Here is a 23,497-nt window from a genome sequence, read left to right as displayed (position 1 = left end):
TCCTTTTTCACTTTGTAATACATTTTTTTCTTAGAATTGGCAGTCTTTTTTTGGTGTTTTTCCTTATACCATTTCAGAAATTTTGTGAATTTGTGCATCTAGAGTAATTGCTGTCTTTATTTGTTTTTATCTTAATGAACTCCTTCCCTCCCATCTAACAACTCCATGATTGCTTCAACATGGACTTCAAGGCACCTGATGTAGAATCATGTCTTATAGTAGTGTCCCTGGGAGTAATCCCATATTGATATTGTGTTGGTGTTTTATCTGTGGAAGCCACACCAGGAGGGACTGGACATACATCTTAGATTCAAGCTACATCTATATTGGGTTCCTCCTTTCTCTTTGGCATACAGTTTTATATCATTTTGTATGTTCTAACCCCTTGCATGGGAAGATCAGTCCTATCCACCTGGCCTGTGATTTTAAGCAAGGACTTTAACTACAGTTCCCCACCTAAGGCAGGGCACATTTGGTCTCAGTTACACCAGAGTTCATTCTAGGCTATCTCTGCTTGCTTCAGAACCTGGAGCACTTCAGACCAGTAGCTTCAGCTGTGCTTACTACCCTGTATCTTTGTTTCTTCTCTAATCCTTGAAGCATATCAGTTGCTCTTTAGGTGGCCTCTGTACTTTGACATTATAGTGTTTCAGGACCCCCAGTGATACTGAAATCAGTTGATGTTTAAGTCCTTGATATAAAATGGTTTAATAGTTGCATGTAACTTGCACACATCCTCACACATCCTCCTGTATACTTTAAATCATCTCTAGATTACCCATGTACCTAAAACAATGTACATACATATGTAAATAGCTGCTATGCTATATCTTAACATTTATTTTTTTTATTGTACTTTAGATTCTGGGGTACATGTGCAGATCATGAGGGATTGTTGCATAGGTACACAGATGGCAATGTGGTTTGCTGCCTCCATCCCCCTGTCACCTACATCTGGCATTTCTCCACATGTTATCCCTCTCCAACCTACCAACCCCATGCTGTCCCTCCCTTGGCCCCACCCTGCAACAGACCCCAGTGTGTGATTCTACCCTCCCTGCGTTCTCATTGTTTAACACCCGTCTATGAGTGGGAACATGCGGTGTTTGATTTTTCTGTTCTTGTGTCAGTTTGCTGAGAATGATTGTTTACAGATTCATCCATGTCCCTACAAAGGACATGAACTCATCATTTTTTAAGGCTGTTATTTTTATTGTTGTTTTGCTATTTTTTTATTTTTGAAATTTATTTTTGAATATTTTGTTTTACAATTTGTTGAATCTACAGTTGTGAAACCCACTGATATGGGAGGATCAACTGTATATATGTGGGGTGTGTTTGTGTATGTGTGTGAAAGAGATTCAAGTAGTGCTGTATATTTGGAATAAAGATGGTCGTCTAATCCAAATTTTACAATGTCATGTTAGCCAAACTCTTAGAGGACTAGTAAAACTGAGTTCCAATACAGACTAGAATTTCATTCCAGCTACCCTCTCTCGGGTATCTGTGATCTTAACTCTTCTGAGGAACAGAGATTTTCCATGAATGCTTTATGTACTTTTATGTTCTATGCCTCTGCTCATTCTGCTTCTTCCACCAAATTGCCTCCTTCCATTCTCTGTCAAATATATCGTTCTTTAAGGCTCATCTCAAAAGCCACTTTCCATGGGACATTTCTCTTGTTTTTTCCTATTCCTTTCTTCATGCTTGTAGAGTGTTTTACACATACTTTTAGTTTATCACATTCCATATATCCATAATGGGATATTTAAATATTTGCTGTCCAATAATATGGTTATTGTATAAAGTTATAAAGTTATGGATCACATTCTGTTAATGTTAATCTTTGAAACTCTGGTGCATAGTATACTGTTTGTCCCATTGTAAGTAGCTAGGAAATGCTCGATAAATAAATAAATATATAATTGTTAAAGCAAATGAATTAAATCAGAATTATGTCTTTAGTAACGTATATCAATTTAGGAAAACAAAAAATACATAAAAGATTGTAGAAGGTAGCAATACAATGTAATATTTATTTATCTTACAAATATTCATCTAAAAGCACAGTTTTAAAAAATATCAGTATTTACTGGTTTCTACACAATAATAAAAATATACTTGTCTTCTAAAATAAGTATTTCAGTGTTAGTTAGGTAAATGCTATTTTCCACTGTTATGTTGTGTAACTTGATGGCTAGCAGGAAAAAGAAATATTTAAGATAGTTGTGAGGTTAGAAGCAGCCTTATGGATAAATTTGTTGGATCACCTAAGAGTAGGCAAACATAATATTTAAAGCTAAATGGGCAGTAAAGACTCAAAAGCCAAGATTTTAGCAATTTTAAGAAGCATTAACCAAAAACAGAGAGGGAAGTAGGGCAACAGGAATAAAAAATTTGACCTAATGATTAGTCCATAAATGTCTTTGGCTTTTAGAACATTAAAATATTTAGTGAAATATTTCTGAACACCAATGCAGCAAACCTCTGTTTTGGTAGGATGCAGTAACACTGGCATACAGACTGGTCAGCAAGTAAACAAAACACCAGCCAAAATATTTAGTCCCACAGAAGTATACTACAGGTAAGGTGTCAGTGGAATGGACAAACCATGTGTAAGTGAATAAATCATTATGTTTTGAATAGCTGCTTGTGCCCCAACACTTTGTATACTTTATTAGATTCTCATGATTCTAAGGTAAATATTATCTCATTTCCCAAATGGAGAAAATTAGAAAGATTAGGTGGCTTAGCCAAACCCTGCAGCCTCCAAGTAGAGGTGTCAGGGTATAAACTCATATTTTCTGGCTCCAGACCCAGTGTTCTTTTGGCTATTCTGTCTTATACTTTCTAGAAAGGAGCCTTATGTTTCCTGTGCAGGAGGCTAAAATGACATGATAGGGATAGAAATAAATGGGAAATTGCTGACTGTAGGAAGGTCAGTGCCTGATTCTCAAAAATGAACTTAAATAACTCTCTTAAGGACTTATTCCAAAATTTTACTAGCTAGACTGCCAAGAAATACAGGGTGGAGAAATTGGAAACATTCTATATTCTAATCAATTAATGTAGCCAAATATTTTGGACCAGATTAGGGTTGTCAAATATTTTACCGTTTTTACTGCTGTGGATTGGATTTCGTTCAAGTTCTTCACATTTTTTTTTTAAATAAGTGTTTCATTGCTAATGAAATTTTCGGAGAGGCCTCAAGTATGTTCTACTTATTGAAAGATTAATTTCTCTCATCTAAAAAAACATTCAGAGTTTAAAATTTTGGTGACTGTCAACTTCTCCCTAAAATGAAACTATACGTTTTTTTTTGTTGTTGTTGTTTGTTTGTTTGTTTGTTTTGAAATTTTCCTCTCATAATCTGATAACATTTGTGGTACATGTGAAGAGCTCTTGGGGTCATGGCTCTTGGGTGTTATAAGGCACTTTATAGACAACCTATCATTCACCCATTTCTCATAAGTAAGAAAACTAAGGTTTCACTTAGCTAAGGTTAAGTAGGTTGTTCAGTTTTATATAATTTGTTGATAATGGAATAGTAGCAAGAAAGGACTATTTGTCCAGTGTTATTTCAATGCAATGGGACACTTATGGGTTAGATTCTCTAATTTATCTTCCCCCAAAAGTTTATGTTTGGGTATCTTTGATTGCCTCATGGCTGAAGTGTTTTGTGATGGGAGATGTCTATAAATGAGATAATCAATCAGGGGCAGGTGTTCCATTTCTCAGTCAGTTCGTATTATGGGAATTCAGTAGTGCAGACAAAAGAAATTGTTAGTGCCAATCTGCCTTACTGGGTGTTCACTTGATCACACTATGTGGAAAATGATGATCATTTTTTCCTAAAGAGATTGTGTGGTTTACATCCCCTTGGATCCACAGGGAAACTTTCTGCATTTTATGAATACTTCCCCTAGAAGCTGATGTATGTAAGATGTTTGTTTTTCTATTACTTGCATCATAAATATTTTATATTCTGTATTTAATACTGAATTATAGCTCTCTAAATTATTTTTAAGTACACAGAAAGGGGAAAGTCTTAACAAGGCAAAAATATTCCTATTTATAGTTATGGGAGGTAAATTACCTTGTAAAATTTCAGTTTTTTCACCATAGGAATGCATACCCTCAAAAACCAAGCCATGACATGGTTACCTTTGTTGGTATTATCATTTATTTATTCAAAAGGCATTTGTTGAACACTTGGTGTGACTGTTGCTGAAACCCAAGACTTACCTGGCATTTTCCTTGCCCTTGTCAGCCTCACTGGACCTACCTCCTGATTCAGTCCCCAGGGCCTTCTTTCAAAGCCTCCAAATGCTGGGCCTCCTGCCATCTCATGGTATTTGCACTTCTCTTCTGCCTCTTCCACTCGTCTTCTCACCCTGGCTAACTCTTGCTTATTCTTGACTTAGCAGGAAGGCTTTCCTGATCCTGTCATCTCATTGTGTTACGTTATCATAATATAAACTTAGTCTACAATGCAATGTTTGTTTGTTCACTTGTTTAATTCAAAGTTGCAGAAATAACGAATTTGTCTCTGTTTTACTTGCCATCATTTTCCCATGGCCTTGGATCAAACAGGTACTCAAACAACATTTATTGAATGAATGAATGTCCTCCTGAGCCCGATCAGGCTATTTGGGGATACAGTTAGCTTAAAAATAATTATATTATAGTTTGAAACATGTGGGGATATGAAGAAGGAAAAGAATAACCTTTAGGAAGAGTGTGGGCGTAGTTGAGGAAAGCTTCTCAAGAGGAGATGCCACCTAATGCTGTGTCTTGAAGGATGCCCAGGAACCTGCCAGAAAGAGAGTGGAAATGAGCAGTCACACATTTAGTATTGAGGGAAAAGCAAAAGCAAAGGCAGGAAAGTTGAAAGAATATAACATGTTTAACTGAAAATACTGCTTTTGTATCAGCATTACCAAAATCAATACTGTACTGTCGTCTTATATATAGAACTTTAACAACACCTCTTCAATAAAAAAGGATTTATGCACCCATGATGCTGGGAGAACAGATTAATATCTTCCTAGCTTGCAAAGCAATTTCCTCTCTGTGGGGTTGTTCTGAAAAGTTCACCTTAAAAAAATACCAAGTAGGGAGCAGGTGAGAAATTTCACAGCTTAATGAAAAGGTGGCATATAAGAAAAATTTATTCTATAATATTGTTTTAAAATAAGTTTCTCTTCTTTTTCTTTCTTTTTAATTAAAGCAGAAACTTTAGTGTCATCTCATCATATGGGAGGTGTTCATGTTTTGGAAAAATACTCATTTTAGATGTAAGGAATAAAGGAGGCAAAAAATCAAACTTCTATCAGAGATCTTCCCTTGACAAAGGGCAATTCATTTGCCTCCCTGCCTGCTCCTACCACTCTCGGCTTCAATAATTCTTTTCATTGCTGACATAAAAATTTATCTACACTACCCAAATACAGAAGTGGTTACTGAAGCAATACCATTAAAACCATTAATAATGAACTAAAGAAGAGGCCACTTGGAGAAATAAGATAATGATTGCCAAGTTATTGTGTGATGTAACTCATGGTGCAAATGGGGTATCTATGGAGATCAGTTTACATTTGGCTTTGTCTTTGGCTGCTGCTTTCATTATAATCCTAATGGATGCCTATGGCATTTACAATTTTTATTCTTGATCTCTTTGATTACTCAGTTTGTTTTTATTCACCATGATACTACTTCACTTCTGTGTTCCCCCTAGATAGACTTAGAATATTAAGATATTTTTCATCATGTTTTCTAGGTAACATTTATTGAGCAGCTACTATAAACATGATGTTTTTGGTGCTTGCCATAATTATCTCATTTATTTTCACAGTAACCTATGTGATAATCACTGTTTTACAGTTTTCACCATAACTCTGTGCTTCCCAATAGCTATTAAAAAAACAGTGCTAATTTCCTATGTTGAATTCTCCATTGTTCCTAGATCATAATACAAATAATTTACAACAATGATTTACATTATTGAGCACTCATTAATGGCAGAAACTGTTCCAAATGTTCCACATGTATTATTTATTTAATCCTCCCCATAATGGTATGATGTCTAGATTATAGCAATTTAGATGAGGAAACTGGGGCACAAAGGATTTAAATAACTTTCCCAAGATCGCAAAGCTAGTAATAGAGCTTCATTTAAATCCAGAATCCACTAAACTGTGTTGCCTTTTATGATACTGTGTGGCAGTGCATAACAGATGTATGGTGTATGGATAAAAGAAGAGAGATCAGTTGAAAGAAGGGATGATTTGTTTACAGTGGGGGTGAATTAAATGTAGTTGGGCGGAGCTCTGTGAAGCAGATTCACTTGCACTAGTTACCAGCTTGTCTGAGTCTGGTGAGACAAAACATGGTTACATGCAACAAGTTGCATGAAGTAGGTTTATTACTTATAGATAGTAAGGGAAAATAGGAGCCTAAGACTCATGTGAGCCAGTCCTCCAAGGTTTAGGGAAGTTGCCCAAGTGTGGATGATATCACTAATGTGAGTATCACACTGGCATCACAGCTGAGGGACTCAGGGAAGCAGCCTGCCCTCGATTTTATTCCCTGGAATCATACGACATATTGGGCTAAAGTGTTTAAGGACTCTCTGTCTCTAGGGGAGACTAGAACAGAGCTTGATCTTTTCTAGCTTGTCCCTTCATAGGTCAGGATGCTGCATTCATAGCACATGCTATAGTTATTCTGCATTCATAGCACATGTTATAGTTATTCTTTCCTACAAGCAAGAAAGAGGGGAGAATTGGGTTGGTGCAAGGCCATCCAGAGAATTGTCCTACAACTTCTGTGCTGCTTTTAATAGGATAGTGACAAATGCTTTCAATTCTTCACATAATGTGTCTTCTTCAAGCCCTGTGTTACTTGGCCTGTCCACAAGAAGTTTCTCCCTCTCTCTCTCTCTCTCTCTCTCTCTCTCTCTCTCTCTCTCTCACTCTCATTCTCCCTGAAGAAGCAAATATATACCTCATTCGGTTAGTAAACAAATGAAAACTGAACGGTCATTGTATCTTTAGCATTAGGCTAGGCTGTGAAGATAGAGGAGTGAGCAAATGAGTGCACCTCTGAACTTGGGTTTGTATTGAGGAAAAAGCGTATACACTCTGTATCTCTTATCTTTCTATTACCCCACCTCTACATATTCTGAAATTAAGTATTTATTTATCTGACTCCACCTCTGAGATTCTTGAGGGCAGAACCTATACCTTATTCATCCTGTTATCTCCAGCACCTAGCAAAATCTCAAGAAAGTAGTAAGTGCTCTATAGATGTATGTTTATTGAAGGAAGGAAGGAAAGAAAGAATGAAAGAACAGCACAAATAATATGTTAAGATTCCACAGAACACAAACACATTTAAGTACTATTACCTTCGCTCAACTTCTTCATTCAGCTTTCTTAAATTTCATGGAGCATGAGAGGTACTGTGACAGCATTGTTGGTGCTTCTGTGCATCTCATTAGGAGCATAGTGGAGGGAATTTTCCATTTTTATAAATATATGTATATTATTTGCCTTTAGTTTTTTAATTTTTCTGTTTTTTGAGTTTAAATCATATTAAGTTGTAGGCAACTAATTTTAATGACTTTGTTCAAGATACTGTTTCTGACCACTGTGTCCTTTAGCTTCTAGGTTAATTTTCTTGAAAAATCTTCTGTTAATGAATAAATCATCTCTATATTAGTTCATTTTCCAAGCAGTGTCATTGCCTGAAAACTTGGTCTACCTTAAGATAGGAATTAAATTGAGAAGATTAAACATTTATATTATGTTCTGTTTTTCACCCATATTCACTGATTTCCTGAAATTTCCACATAGTCTTCATGTGCAACATTAGCATTGATTCTTAGGCATTTAATGCCTTAAGCCATTTCATACAAAACCTTGGTGAGGTTATAATGGTCCGCACAATAGTTTTAGTGGGGCAATTTAGATCTGAGCTACGTTTTTTTTTTTTTTGAGACCGAGTCTTACTCTGCTGCCCAGGCTGGAGTGCAATGGCACGGTCTCGGCTCACTGTAACCTCCGCCTCGCGGGTTCAAGTGATTTTCCTGCCTCAGCCTCCTGAGTAGTTGTGATTACAAGGTGCCTGACACCATGCCTGACTAACTTTTGTATTTTTAGTAGAGACTGGGTTTCACCATGTTGAAATTCCTGGGTGAACTGGGTTTCATTATGTTCAAACTCCTGACCTTGTGATCTGTGTGCCTCAACCTCCCAAAGTGCTGGGATTACAGGCGTGAGCCACCATGCCAGGTCAATCTTAGCTACTTTTTTTGTCACGTTATATAATATTCCAGATGCTGGATATGGACATAATTAGTTTAGGGTCATGATTGTACATGTTGGATATGTATTTTTATTTTATCTACTATATGTGTATTTTTATTTTATCTATTATGCCTCATATTTCTGATAGTTATACATGTTGTTTCTAATTACTTTTATTTGTCTAGTATTTCTACTGGAAAATTAATCTTACTGATTTCTACAGGTAATTTACATATGAGAAAATGCTTTGTAAATAATGACATGATCTGCAAGTATTATTGCTGGATTCCTAGTAAATAAATAAGGAGTTTTCATTAGCTTTTTTCTAAAATCAGTCATCTATAAAATATATAGTAATGACTATGATATGCATGGTGTTAATGTGTTTTTTCAGGAAACTTTCTCAAGTTCTCTGGGATTACTGACTATCATCATGAGAACTATTGCAGAAATGAAATGACGAAACCCCACAGGCTGGTCTGTAGAGCAAGCCAAACCTGGATAAGAGTCCTGAATCTGCCTTACTCAAACTGTGAGGCAAGCCCTGATGTCACCATACACTGCTCTGAAGAAGTGGCAGAGAGAATCAGAATTATAGACTTTTAGGAGATCTTGATTAACATCTTGATGATTACCAGGATCATACAAATAGGCATTAAAATATTTCAAACCTAAATCGAGGAGCAAATTTTGTGCCTTAATATCTTTTTCTTTAGAATGAGAATAACAACAGTATCTATCTCATTGGGTTTTTATAAAGATAAGAGTTAATATTTATATGTACCTATCTGAGTGATAAGGAAAATTAAATGAGTTGACATTTATAAAACACATAGCACCATGCTAGAATATAGTAACCCCTTATATAAATGCTTAATACATAAATAAAATATAATATTTAAATTATAAAGATATGTTATTTACATAAATTTGAAGAACAAGTATTAAAAATATTTTTTCTCAAACATTAGCTATAAAATAACTGAGTAATTGCCAAAATTCTGGCTTTTTCATCTGAATTCAAAATTGATCTATTTCCAAGTAGACCAACCTCAAAGACAAAGGAATGCAACCATTTTCTCACTGGAGGAGGAAATAGAAGATAGACTAGAAAAGTGAATCAGCTGTTACAGTCCAATGTGGTAATTGCTTTGATAAAGAAACCCACAGGGTGCTATGAGAGATCAGAATGACTCCAAGCATGATAGCCAGGGGGTTCCACAGGAGACAACTGAGCTGAGCTCTGATGGAAATTTGAAGTGCAGCTCTTCAGGAGAGGGATGAGCATGTGGAATGCACAGTGTGAAAATGACGTACCCGTGGAACTCTATGAGTAGAGTTCTAGCATTGGGCAGGTGTTGCAGCTCTAGCTGTGGAAATGCAATAGAAGCCGAGGCTCAGAGATCATCTTGTGCCAAGATTCTCCCCTTACAAAGAATGTCATCATCAGATAGGGATTTTAAAAAGATCACGAGGATTGCATTAAAGCTTTAGAAAAAGTTTGTGCTGAATAAATTATCCTTTCACTTGGCATAATCAACATATATTTAGCTAAGTAAAATGAATGAATATTTAAATTTAATATGTGTGCGTGTGAAGTAGGTTTACTTTTTATTTTTGAAAAAGGGAGAGTGGCACCATTTTTATGGAATAAAACTTTTAAGTAAACTTGTATAGACGCCATATATGAAACTCAACAGTTCTAAGAGGAAAGCAATTCATATATTGCCATTGCTTTCCAAATGTGTTATTTCATCCTCATAATAATGACATTCAGTGTTGCACTTTTAAAGAAAAAAGACTACCCACACACAAAAAAAATCTTTTTTAAGCCAGGTGCAGTGGCTCACACCTATAATCCCAACATTTTGGGAGGCCGATGTGGGCGGATTGCCTGAGATCAGAAGTTTGATACCAGCCTGGCCAACATGGTGAAAGTCTCTACTAAAAATACAAAAATTGGCCAAGCATGGTGGCACATGCCTGTGATCTCAGCTTCTTGGGAGGTTGAGGCATCAGAATCGCTTGAACCCAGGAGGCAAATGTTGCAGTGAGCTGAGATGGCACCACTGCACTCCAGTTTGGGCAACAGAGAGGGAATCCATCTCAAATTAAAAAAAAATAATTTTTAGACACAGCATTCTCACTCTGTCATCTAGGCTGGAGTACAGTCAAAGTTGACGGCAGCCTTGACCTTTTGGGCTCGAGCAATCTTCCTGCCTCATCCTGTAGAGTAGCTGAGACTACAAGTAGAGGCACTATGCCTGGCTAATTTCCTTCTTTCTTTTTTCTTTTCTTTTCTTTCTTTTTCTTTTTTTCTTTTATTTCCCTTCTTTCTTTCCTCCTTTCCTCCTTTCCTTCCTTTCCTTCTTTCCTTCTTTTCTTTCTTTCGACAGTGTCTTGCTTCAGGCTGATCTGGAACCCTGGCCTCAAGTGATTCTTCCAAATACTTAAGGTTATAGGCATGAGCCACTGTGCCCTGCCAAATATGTATATACGTACATATTTTGAAAGCTGTCTCCATGAAGTATGTCCAGTATATTAAGTCATCATCTTCTATGTAGGTTCCACTAAGTCCTCCCTTTTGCCAGCACAGAACTTAGAACACAGAACCTTTTAATAATTTAGAGTTGAATGATTTCTATTGTTCAGTTATACCTAGGCAGCTAAGATATGGAGACATTTACTTACTTCAAGATTCTATTCTTTTTTTAAAACAACAATACACTACTTTATTCTACTCTTTTTAGTAAGTATCCATTACCATGTAAAAAATAGTAAAGATTATAATTTAAAAATAATTAAAATGATTTTTTTATACTTTAGTTCTGTGGTATATATGCAGATCCTGCAGGATTGTTACATAGGTATACACATTCCATGGTGGTTTGCTGCATCCATAACCCCGTGATCTACATTAGATATTTCTCCTAATGTTATCCCTCCCCTCTCTCCCAACCTGCTGCTATCCCTACCATACTCCCCACCCCCTAGCAGGCCCTGGCGTGTGACATTCCCCTCCCTGTGTCCATGTGTTCTCATTGTTCAACACCCACTTACGAGTGAGAACATGTGTGTTTGGTTATCTGTTCTTGTGTTAGTTTGCTGAGAGTGATGGTTTCCAGTGTAATCCATGTCCCTGCAAAGGACATGAACTCATCCTTTTTTATGGTTTCATAGTATTCCATGGTGTATATGTGCCACATTTTCTTTATCCTGTCTATTATTGATGGGCATTTGGGTTGGTTCCTGCTATTGTGAACAATCCTGCAATGAACATACATGTGCATGTGTCTTTATAGCAGAAGGATTTATAATCCTTTGGGTATATACCCAGTAATGGGATTGCTGCGTCAAGTGATATTTCTATTTATAGATCTTTGAGGAATTGCCACACTGTCTTCCACAATGGTTGAACTAATTTACACTCCCACCAACAATGTAAAGTGTTCCTTATTTCTCCACATCCTCTCCAGCATCTGTTGTCTCCTGATTTTTTAATGATCACCATTCTAACTGGCATGAGATGGTATCTCAGTGTGTTTATGATTTGCATTTCTCTCATGACCAGTGATGATGGGCATTTTTTCATATGTTTGTTGACTGCATGAATGTCTTCTTTTGAAAAGTATCTGTTCATATCCTTTGCCAACTTTTTGATGTTTTTTTTTTTTTCTTTCCTTGTAAATTTGTTTAAATTCTTTGTAGATTCTGGATATTAGCCCTTTGTCAGATGGGTAGATCAGAAAAATTTTTTCCCATTCTGTTGGTTGCCGGTTCGCTCTAATGATTGTTTCCTTTGCTATGTACAAGCTCTGGAGTTTAATTAGATCCCATTTGTCTATTTTGGCTTTTGTTGTCATTGCTTTTGGTGTTTAAGTCATGAAGTCCTTGCCTATGCCTATGTCCTGAATGGTATTGCTTAGTTTTTTTCTGGGGTTTTATGGTGTTATAAATATTTAATCCATCTGGAGTTAATTTTTGTAAAAGGTGTAAGGAAAGGGGTCCAGTTTCAGCTTTCTGCATATGGCTAGCCAGTTTTCCCAACACCATTTATTAAATAGGAAATCCTTTGCTCATTGCTTGTTTTGGTTGCATTTTCAAAGATTCTATTCTTGGTGAATACTGTCTTTTAATTTTAAGGCCAAACTTTTTTGTTTTTCCTATATTTTCAACTTAATTAGTGAGTGCCTTCAGCACTTGTGTTGTTGCTGTGTATTCTTTTCATCCACCTCAGCCTTTTTTTATGGTAGCTTATAAGCCACTAATTACTCAGAAATATAGTTATCATTTGGTATATGTTAGAGATTGATTCTAGGACGCTTGCATATACAAAAATTTGCACATACGTTCCTCTGTTTGCCCTCCATATAGGCACATTTTGTATCTCACAAATACCACATTTTCAGTCCTTACTTGGTTGAAAACAAACCCATGTATAAGTGAGCTCATGTAGCTCAAACCCATGTTGCTCAAGTGTCAGTTGTATATTCATTATGGTGACTCTATTAAAACTCTTAACTGAATTCTTTGCTCCTCAAAGCCATCTTCCTCAAGGCTTTGGAAAGACTTTGAGAAAGTAAATACATATATGGGATTATCATTGGTTTGCTTCTGCCTGGTCAATTCAGATGTCTAGTGCAGAAAGTAAAAATTCCATAAGATAATGTGATTTTAGTTGTCAATCAAGATCTATGTCTTGTTTCTTTAATAACGTAAGTTATACTTACTTATTTTTAAAAATGCAAGCAATATAGCATTGTGAAAAGTAAAATCTAATCCGAATCTTAGTCTACATGCCCTAAGGTAGGTTTGCATATTTGTTTACATACTATTTTTTCATTACAAACATATTCCATATATATAGGAATTATATAGGAACAAATAACCTATTTTATGGATTTAACTATTTGACTTCCTTTTTCATCTTTTTTCAAATTTTTATTTTTCTTTTAAGTTCTGAGGTAATCGTGTATGAATTTATATGTCAAATTACTATTACTATTATCTTATTTCTGAAATTGCCTGCAAATATGTCATATAATATAGAGCTTTCTCAGTTTTGAAGTTTGCCGAAAAGTTTACTTCTAGGGCATCCATGAAAAACGTATATTACTTTTTACAACTTTTCTAAAAGGTCTTCATTAAAATTAAGATAAACATACAACAGGTATTTCAAAAATTGACAAGATAATGTGCATAGCATGTGAATATGCTACACAAAATAATGCCTTTTACTCTGTGAAGCGTGGAAGAATTTTTTGATATAAATCAAAGAGTTTATGACACTAGTGAGGAAATCGCCCAGGTGAAATAAGATTACAGTGCAGTAGGAAAGCTATAATAAAAACTGTTAGTACTCACCAAGGTCTGTGAAGGGCCAAAAGGGTATTGAGCATCATGTAACAGATGTCTGGAATACGAAGGAGGCTACAGTTGTGGTGAGCAAGCAACAACATCTTGGTTTGCAAAAAAAAATTGCATATGGCTTGTTATAGTTAAAAATGGTAACTATAAAATGGTTGGACTATAAAAAATACTGTGCACCTTGGGCTTCTGAAAATGGTTACATGTTAACTAAATGTATAACTAATCTCTATTATGGATATGTGTGGTTGCATGTATTTAAACTTATGCAAATTAATATGATACATAAAATATAGGTGTTTCCTTAGTTATAAATACTTATAGAAAGACAGACCAGATTTGTGCATGGATAGCCTAATTTGTCAGGGGAATTTGCTACCCTACCCTGGAACATAAGAAATATTTCGTTGCCATCTCACCATGTGACAAGAATTGAAAAAGCAAAAGGAGATAGGCTGTAAAGAATACCTAGGAGATAATGTATGGAATAGGAATAAATAAATAAACAGGAATAATAAATAAATAGGTCATACTTAACCAGTTGCAGTCTTCAGATACTTTTCAAACATATGCACCCATGATAAAGATCAGGCACATTGTTAGTTAAAATGTAGCCATTTTTAAAAGTACAACCTTCACAGTATGTTGTGTTATCCCTCCTTTTTTAATTTAATTATTTTAGAGGAATATTTATTTTTATTTTTATTTTTTTATTGCATTTTAGGTTTGGGGGTACATGTGAAGAACATGCAAGATTGTTGCATAGGTACACAAATGGCAGTGTGATGTGCTGCCTTCCTCCCCATCACCTATATCTGGCATTTCTCTCCATGCTCTGTCTCCCCAACTCCCCACCCCCTGCTGCCCCTCCTCTATTTCCCCCCTACAGACCCCAGTGTGGGATGCACCCCTCACTGTGTCCATGTGTTCACATTGTTCAACACCCACCTATGAGTGAGAACATGCGGTGTTTGATTTTCTGTTCTTGTGTCAGTTTGCTGAGAATGATGGTTTCCAGGTTCATCCATGTCCCTAAAAAGGACACGAACTCATCGTTTTTGATGACTGCATAATATCCCATTGTGTATATGTGCCACATTTTCCCTGTCCAGCCTGTCATTGATGGGCGTTTGGGTTGGTTCCAGGTCTTTGCTATTGTAAATAGGTGCTGCAATGAACATTCGTGTCCATGTGTCCTTATAGTAGAACAATTTATAATCCTTTGGATATATACCCAGTAATGGGATTGCTGGGTCAAATGGAATTTCTATGTCTAGGACCTTGAGGAATCGCCACACTGTCTTCCACAATGGTTAAACTAATTTACACTCCCACCAACAGTGTAAAAGTGTTCCTATTTCTCCACATCCTCTCCAGCATCTGTTGTCTTCAGGTTTTTTAATATTTCCATTGTAACTGGTGTGAGATGGTATCTCAATGTAGTTTTGATTTGCATTTCTCTAATGACCATTGATGATAAACATTTTTTCATATGTTTGTTGGCCTCATAATTGTCTTCTTTTAAAAAGTGTCTGTTCATATCCTTTGCCCACTTTTGAATGGGCTTGTTTGTTTTTTCCTTGTAAATCTGTTTTACTTCTTTGTAGATTCTGGATATCAGCCCTTTGTCAGATGGGTAGATTGCAAAAATATTTTCCTGTTCTGTTGGTTGCTGATGCACTCTAATGACTCTTTCTTTTGCTGTGCAGAAGCTGTGGAGTTTGATTAGGTCCCATTTGTTTATTTTGGCTTTTGTTGCCAATGCTTTTGGTGTTTTGGTCGTGAAGTCCTTGCCTACGCCTCTGTCCTGAATGGTTTTGCCTAGGTTTTCTTCTAGGGTTTTTATGATGTTAGGTCTTATGTTTAAGTCTTTAATCCATCTGGAGTTAATTTTAGTGTAAGGTGTCAGGAAGGGGTCCAGTTTCTGCTTTCTGCACATGACTAGCCAGTTTTCCTAACACCATTTACTAAACAGGGACTCCTTTCCCCATTGCTTGTTGTTGTCAGGTTTGTCAAAGATCCGATGGTTGTAGATGTGTGATGTTGCCTCCGAGGCCATTGTTCTATTCCATTCGTCTATACCTGTGTTTGGTGCCAGTACCATGCTGTTTTGATTACTGTAGCCTTGTGGTATAGTTTGAAGTCCAGTAGTGTGATGCTTCCACTTTGTTTTTTTTTGCTTAGAGTTGACTTGGCTATGTGGGCTCTCTTTTGGCTCCATGTGAAGGTTAAGGTATTTTTTTCCAGTTTTGTGAAGAAGGTCCTTGGTAGCTTGATGGGGATAGTGCTGAATCTGTAAATTACTTTGGGCAGTATGGCCATTTTCACGATATTGATTCTTCCTAACCATGAACATGGAATGTTTCTCCATCTGTTTGTTTCCTCTCTTATTTCATTGAGCAGTGATTTGTATTTCTCCTTGAAGATGTCCTTTACATCCTTTGTTAGTTGTATTTCTAGATATTTTATTCTCTTTGTACCAATTGTGAATATTTTTACATCATACCATTACCATGGGGAAACAACCAAAAGCCTGAAGAAGAAAGGATTATATATACAGTGCACTGTAAATAATATCTGACCACTGATGAGATTGAGATGTATTTTCATTGTTTGATTTCCTGAAGTACAGTGATTGAGTAATTTTTCATAAACACATATGAGCACGTATGTATGTGCCAGCTAGTAGCATATGCACTGAGAACCAGTGATGAATTTTCTTTTTTGTCCTGGATGAGCCTATAATCTATTTTAATAGACTGCATTAGACAATTGTTTCTTTTCCCTGTATTTTTTTCATTCACTCATTTCACATTATTGGGCAGTTAAAATGTACATGGTGTAGTGGCAGCTGCTGTGTAGAATAAAATGACAAGCCATATTGCATTGATAACTTGCTGTCAGTATTAAGTTCTGTTATACTAATTTCTACATGGTCAAATCCTACCTTTTCTTCAACTTTAAGCATAGCTTTCTCTAAGAAGGCTTCTCTGGTTCTCCTGAGAGGAAAATAACTTTTCCTTCTTCTGAAATTTTATATGGAGAAAATGAACAATTAAAGCATATATGTGTGTGTGTGTATATATATATACATACACACACACACATATACGTGTGTGTATATATACATATATATACACACACATATGTGTATATATATATACACATATTTGTGTTTTTATGAACACTTAAAGCATATATACACACATATATATACGTTTATATATATACACACATATATGTGTGTGTGTGTATATATATACATATATATATGCTTTAAGTGCTCATTTTCTCCATACAAGATTTCAGACAAACATATATACACATATATATCTTCTCATATATATATATATACACACACACATATATATGTATGTGTTTGTCAGATGCCTACTATGTTTAATGTACGTAAATAATTGTAAAATATTATACTTTGGCTCCTCACTAATTCCTTCCAGGTTAAAGAAGAGAAAGCAATATATAACTTTCAGAATATATTGAAGATTATGGAGAATATCTGTTGAATTACTAAAGAAATGCATATTAAGTGTGTAATCTTTAAAAATTATTGCAGCAATTAGATGTACAAGTTATCCCCATTTGCAAATGAGAAAACTCATGCTCAGAGAGTTTAGGTCCTTTGCCTAACATCTTAAAACCAGTAAAGTGAAGTTAACTATTAAATATAGGCAATCAAGCACCAGAACTTGTACTCTTAACCTCAGTGCTATTCTTTCTGAGATAATACACTTAAAGGCTTAGGATGAGCAAGCACATTTGAGCATTTAATATTAGCATACACGAAAGTCTGGCTGCATCCACACACATAGTGTATGTGTGTGTATGTGTGTGTGTGTGTATGTTTATGTATATTACATGTATGCACTAAATGCATGTATGCTATATATTAACTGACTGACTATGCTAAGTATAGACGGTTTCTATAAAACATCCTATCCTAGGTACATGGCTTATCGCTATTTTCCTCATTACAACAAGACAGAGGAAAATCTTATCTTCCTGAATCTTGCCATCTCCCTCAATCCTTTTAAGTACATACTCTCAATCCTCACCATATTTAAGGTGAATAAAGAATGGCTTCCTAGGAGAGTGTTGCCAACAAGCCCGTCCCTCCAGGACATAAAGCAGAGCTTTTATCTATGGTATTCTCTGGTTTTCTTGATTAAAGTCTACCTCTGTTGTAGCTGCAGGTGACAGGGATCAAATTATATCAGCTATTTTAGTGCCCAGATATCTGCTGGGTAGGAAAACATTTAATGAATGCTTTTATGTATTTTTCCTGCATTGACTTTACTGTTACTGTTTCTGTATTATTGATATATAAAAACCGGTGAATAGCTAATATTTAATTACTTCTAATAGTTGTTATAAATAACTTATTTTTTGTTCAATTTTAACACTTCAGGTTATAAACCATGATCTTATGCTCTATAAATAAATTTCTAACAGAGAGTAGTGAGAATTGGGACACTTTTCCTTAATGCTGCAACCTATAGTAATGTCATTCAACCCCATAATTTTCAGCATAATTAACAGTACCATTCATTTGGCAAAAAAACCAAACCAAACCAAACAAAAAAAATTTCTTTTGGCCTTTTGGTCATTGTTGTTTAGTGCTACTGTTTAAATATTTTCATTTATATAGCATTTATATGTCCAATAAGTGAAAGCCCCAGTAGATTCAGAAAGCGTTAAATACTGACCCTTCTTTCTTTATGTGGGCTGTGTTCTCTTTTCATTCCTGGTTATATCTATCTGTGTCTGTATTCATGAGGTGTGTTTTTTCTTCCAGTGACTCTTCTGCAGTTATTAATCTATACCATTTCCATCACATCTTTCATATTTCACCGCTGTATATCAAAAACATATTTTTGAATCTTCTTCTTCTTTATCCAAATCACTTTCAGGGTAAGAAAGTGAAACAAATACATTTAAGAGCAATAGCCTTTAATAATCATAATGGTGTTTCTTCCTGTATAGTAAAATAAGACAATCCTTGTTTAAAATTTTTAAAAAGGTGATATGTACTGTTTTTTAGAAGGTATTTTATTTACTTGTAAGACAACAGAATGTACTTGATTGAGGTTGTGATTTCTTATGCTATTGAGGATTTTGTAGTGTATTTTTTTAATAAGAATATGCTAATAAAAGCATCTTTTCAGCACAAATGGCTAAATCAAAGTTGCTTAAAATTATAATAAAACTAGCTTCCTAATAATAGCATATGGTTAAGAAGAAAATAAATGTTACAGAATAGAAAGGCAATGGACTGAATTATAAGCTTGCCATACATTCTGAGGAAGATTTCGGACGAGTAACTTTCCTTCTCTAAGTCATAGTGCCTCAGTGGCTGCTAAGGTTGGGTAAGCCTTCAAAACTGTGTGATACTGTAAAACTCTAACCTTTTCGTCTGGACTTGAGAAGCCTCTTGAGGAGACAATCAAGACTACCTTTTACTTTTATTTATTTATTTTTTTTCTAAACTCAAATTGGACTCCAGGAGAGATGATACCGTACTCTTTTTCTAGCTGTGACTTCTTAACTGCGTTTTTCTCAGTCTTCAAATTACTCTGGCGGAGGCACTGATGTCATCAAGAGATGGGGTCAGTAAAACACCACCGTTTAAAATTCTAACCTGTTTTTATTCGTAGATGGGATAGTCCTGGGTGTGAGATTCTAAATATGTTTTAGTCGTTTCCTCCACTGCCTTGGCTGCTGGTCTTTTTCTGCTTCTGGGAGATGACTGGAGACTCATCTATGAGGTGAAGATAAAAGTAGTCTTATAAATTGTTAGGAATCTGTTATGGATGAAGATAAATAATGACTATGGAATTTAACATAAGTCCCTTCATTTAATTCAAAATATGCAAAAAGTATGAGCTATACATTTTAAAGCTATGGCAAAACCAATAATCCCTCGACATAGACTACAGAAAGTACTTGTAGGAAAGTTCTCAACTATGTTATATTCCCAGCTTCCTGATTATTATCATCCAACAAATAATTTTGAGCGTCAATTGTGTGAATTGTGTTCTGTTCTAAATTTGCCTTTTTAATTGTTTTGAAGCACCCACGTGCAAATGAAAATTTCTAGGAGATAAATAGCTATTTAAAATTATGTTTGGCTTAACTTGTAAATACAAATAAATATTAAACTTCTTAAAACATGAACATACAGGTGTGATTAAATGGCAGAATGGTGCACAGTATTAAAAATTCAGTTATTTTTAAGGATGTTATTGTAGCTTCCAGCTCAGTATAATAGAGGCTGGGCCAAGATGCATATTTAAGAATATTCAAAGTTAGTTCCAGATAGCCCTAAGCTATTAAGAACCTGTGGTGTAATCAGAGGAGCAGAGTCAGAAGTACATAGGAAGGGCTGTTAATGGATTATTAAGAGAATCAGAGCGATATAAATAGGCAGATAATTATTGGAAGCTGAGGTTCGCTTTTGGCTGTTTTGACTGCTTAATGGATCAGAACATGGAATTAGTCCCATCATGTTTTAAAGATACCAGCCATCTTTCTCGTCTCCTTTTATTATGATAGAGTCTGGAAACAAAGGATAAAAGTTGTGGAACTCATGCATGAATGACCCTTCCAACCTCGATTTCTTTATTCACACTTCTTTTCAACTGGACAGTTGATTCTGCCCCATTTTCAGTAGATATATTGCACCATTGGGGAAAATATTAAACTATGTTATTTTCCTACACTGGTGCTTATAGGGTAGGGAAGCAGTGTTTTGAATCCATCTTTTGCACCTCAATTAGGTAGACCTTACAGATGATGATATTGAACATTAAATATCTGAGGAAATGCAATATTACTATTAGGAAAATATTTTAATTTTTTACTGTAAATACTTTCTTGCTTAATGCCATTATATATAGATTAATATAGACTTACACTGCCTGATTAAACCATGCTGACTCAATGAAACCAAAACCTAGCAAAGCTAAGACTATGCGATGTGAGTTTTAAGGGTTTCAGATCGACTTATGTGTAAGTATTTTTTTTATTATTTTTTAACTGAGAAAGAAATTAATTCAGCCATTTAAACTCATGGAGTAGAAAATTCTTTAACAAGCATAGGTTACAATTCCAAATGCTGTGGATGGTTACCAATAAAAGAAGCAGGCATCTGTTCTCAGATGTGTGAAGAATGAAATGCCGCTTGTTTCATTACTCACTATAATATTTTTGGTGTCATACTATGAAGTAAAACTGTCTAGCCTCACTGATGTTTGAGAAAAGGAATCCTGTTTCTCTTTCTCTAGAGAAATATCCTGGATAAATATATCTTTAATAGTTTTTGGCCTTTAAGTATCAGTACTTAAGTTTTCATACTTTTTTTATGGTCATGTTGAATCATGAAAGATTAACATTGATTAAGAATTCTATATTTTGCTCTTAGTGAAGTACATTGCTATGCTTTGCATTAAATGTGAAGATTTTAAAAGTATGTGACTAGTGAAAACTCTAAGTTGTTTCCTTGCATTTAAAAAAATCTAATACACTTATTTAACTTTATGTATAACAATTATTTGGGGATAAAAGTATGACATAATTGTTTATTCTGAATTAATTTTTGCTGATTATGCATTTAAAAATAAGCTATAACAGAGTAACTTTGAAAGGTAAAAGGGGAATTAAATGACCAAAGATGAAAACAAGTGTAATTTAAATGTTACTTTTATGTAGAAATTATGGAGAAATTTATGTGGAACTGTGGTTTACAATAATTGTTGACATATTCCCCAAAGTACTGTGTCTGTGATTTTTCATGGTATCAATCATTTAAGGCAATTTAGGTAATAACATTCTGACATGCATTTCTGCTATTTTATTTACACCATTTGCCTATATCATTGTAATTCAGTACCTTTCTGATTTGGTACAGTAAATGCACTCTGTAATATCTATTATGGCATGGTCAAAGGATAATTTATTGTCAAATAGAAAAATAGGTCAACACTAATGTCACTTGATGATCAACCCCCACCCCTCGAAGTTTAATAAAACATCTCACCAGTATGCATTCCAGTGCAGTGGTTGATATTTTATTAGGACTACCTGGCTATAGCAGTAGTGTAATTACTGAGCTGTCAGAGTGATAAGTGGGATTAATGGCAGCCTGATGCACTTTAGTCTGCAGAGCGCTTAGAGAATTGCAAGATGGTATTATTATCAGAGTCTGCCCATTCTGGCATATTCATGACACCAAAGGAAAAAAGAATGCTACAATTCAGGTTTGCGTGGCCCTGCCTCATTAACATCTGACATTTTCAACAGCTGTTATTTGTGAACTAGCTCAATAATAAAAGGAGAATTATTTGGTAAAGAGGCTTAATAACCACAACTAAAAATCCTTACATTGTCAATGCTGTTAAGTGAATCTGTTTACGTTGAATATAAGATTTCTCTGGAAGAACAGAAAAATATACTGCACATTAATTTGATTCATTTATTATAACTTTATTTTTTAATTGTGTTATTATTCACTTTGGGTGTTAGAAAAAAGAGAAGCAGGAAACTTGTGACTTCATTAGGGATAACCAGAATCTGTATGATGTGCCGTATATGTGTGTGTGTGTGTTTATTCCTGTGTAATGTCAGATATTGTATAACTGTTGAAAAAACTTTCTTTCACCAATAAGTTGATGTTTAATTGGTATATTATTTGCTAAGCTTTTAGCTTTTTTATATTGTGACATAAAAGAAAATCCTTTCACACCACTATTCATGCTCAGCGTATTTATCTACATGACAGTTGCACATATAAATATCACCTCATTTTAACATCAAGGACCAACTAGGCCATACGTTACACAGTTTTTTGCATTGTTTGCAATGTATGCTGCAAATTATACTTTGAAGAAATTACTTTTGAACTCAGTAATAGTGTTTCGGGGAAAAATGTTAAGTATGAGCAGATAGGAATTCAACTAAATGATAGATGTGAGTCTAACAATGGCATTTAGAGAAATGATAGGGGAGAGGTTTAATGACTACATTTCAGAGAGGACAATTGATTATGAAAAACCTTTGGTACTCATTGTGTAAAATTTAATTTGGAGAGAAGGCTAAGGGCACAAACCAGAGAAAGGAAATCAGATTTAAAAACAAGATATTAATTAGGTACTGAGAAATTGGTTCAGACAATGAAGAGGGCTCTCTTACTCACAAAAGAATGACAAGGAGACTGGTTTTGTTTTCTGAAGGAAATGAACCAAGGTCTTTGCACATGGAAGTGTATAGAAAATGAGCTAACTAGTCACCTTTGTCACTGAGCAATGTAGGATTCATTCTTAGTGAAATTCTTGGAGAATGCTGTTTTTCTGACACATGTGGCAGTTGTGTATTTCCTTTAGTTGTCTATCTCCAGCCTCATTTCTTTCTACTCCTACTCTCACTTTATGCTAGACCAAATTCATTCATTCACCTGCCCTGTCATGTTCTTTCCTTTCCAGACATTTGTGTATACTCTTTTTATTTTGGGGTCATTCTCTTAAGTGATCCTGCACTCAGAATCCCACTGTCATTTGCTTTCCTATTGTCCACTCATTCTTCAAGCTTCTATTTCAATATTATTCCTTTCAGGAACCCTGTGCTGACTGTCTCCCTCCAGGACTACTGTCCTTCTTCTTTGCTCCCTTAGCATGCTATATTTCACCCAAATTCTCATTGACCACCTTGACCAGTGTGTGGCTTTTTCTGTGTCTGTACTTCATTCAAACTGCATATTCTATGATAGGACCATGGCGATCATTTTCCAACACTTTTACATTCTCATATCC

The 23,497-nt window shown here is 35.2% G+C and overlaps 1 protein-coding gene across 6 annotated transcripts in view; it reads left to right on the top strand.

The window, feature by feature from the left end:
- DPYD (dihydropyrimidine dehydrogenase) overlaps positions 1–23,497 on the top strand; it is an 851,840-nt gene that overhangs the window by 176,283 nt on the left and 652,060 nt on the right. The window contains exon 1 of one of the 6 annotated variants that reach the window (XM_032248007.1): positions 4,333–4,351. The exons of the other annotated variants lie outside the window; for them this stretch is intronic. The gene's annotated coding sequence lies outside the window, so the exon portion shown is untranslated. Of the gene's footprint in view, positions 1–4,332; positions 4,352–23,497 lie in introns of those variants that run through there. 6 annotated transcript variants of the gene reach the window in all.

Source organism: Sapajus apella, unplaced genomic scaffold (assembly GCF_009761245.1).
Source record: "Sapajus apella isolate SASKATOON/1434 unplaced genomic scaffold, GSC_monkey_1.0 scaffold64, whole genome shotgun sequence".
NCBI classification, from domain to species: Eukaryota; Metazoa; Chordata; class Mammalia; order Primates; family Cebidae; genus Sapajus; species Sapajus apella.
Note: the sequence above shows the minus strand (reverse complement) of the source record. Positions and strands in the feature narration are given on the sequence as shown.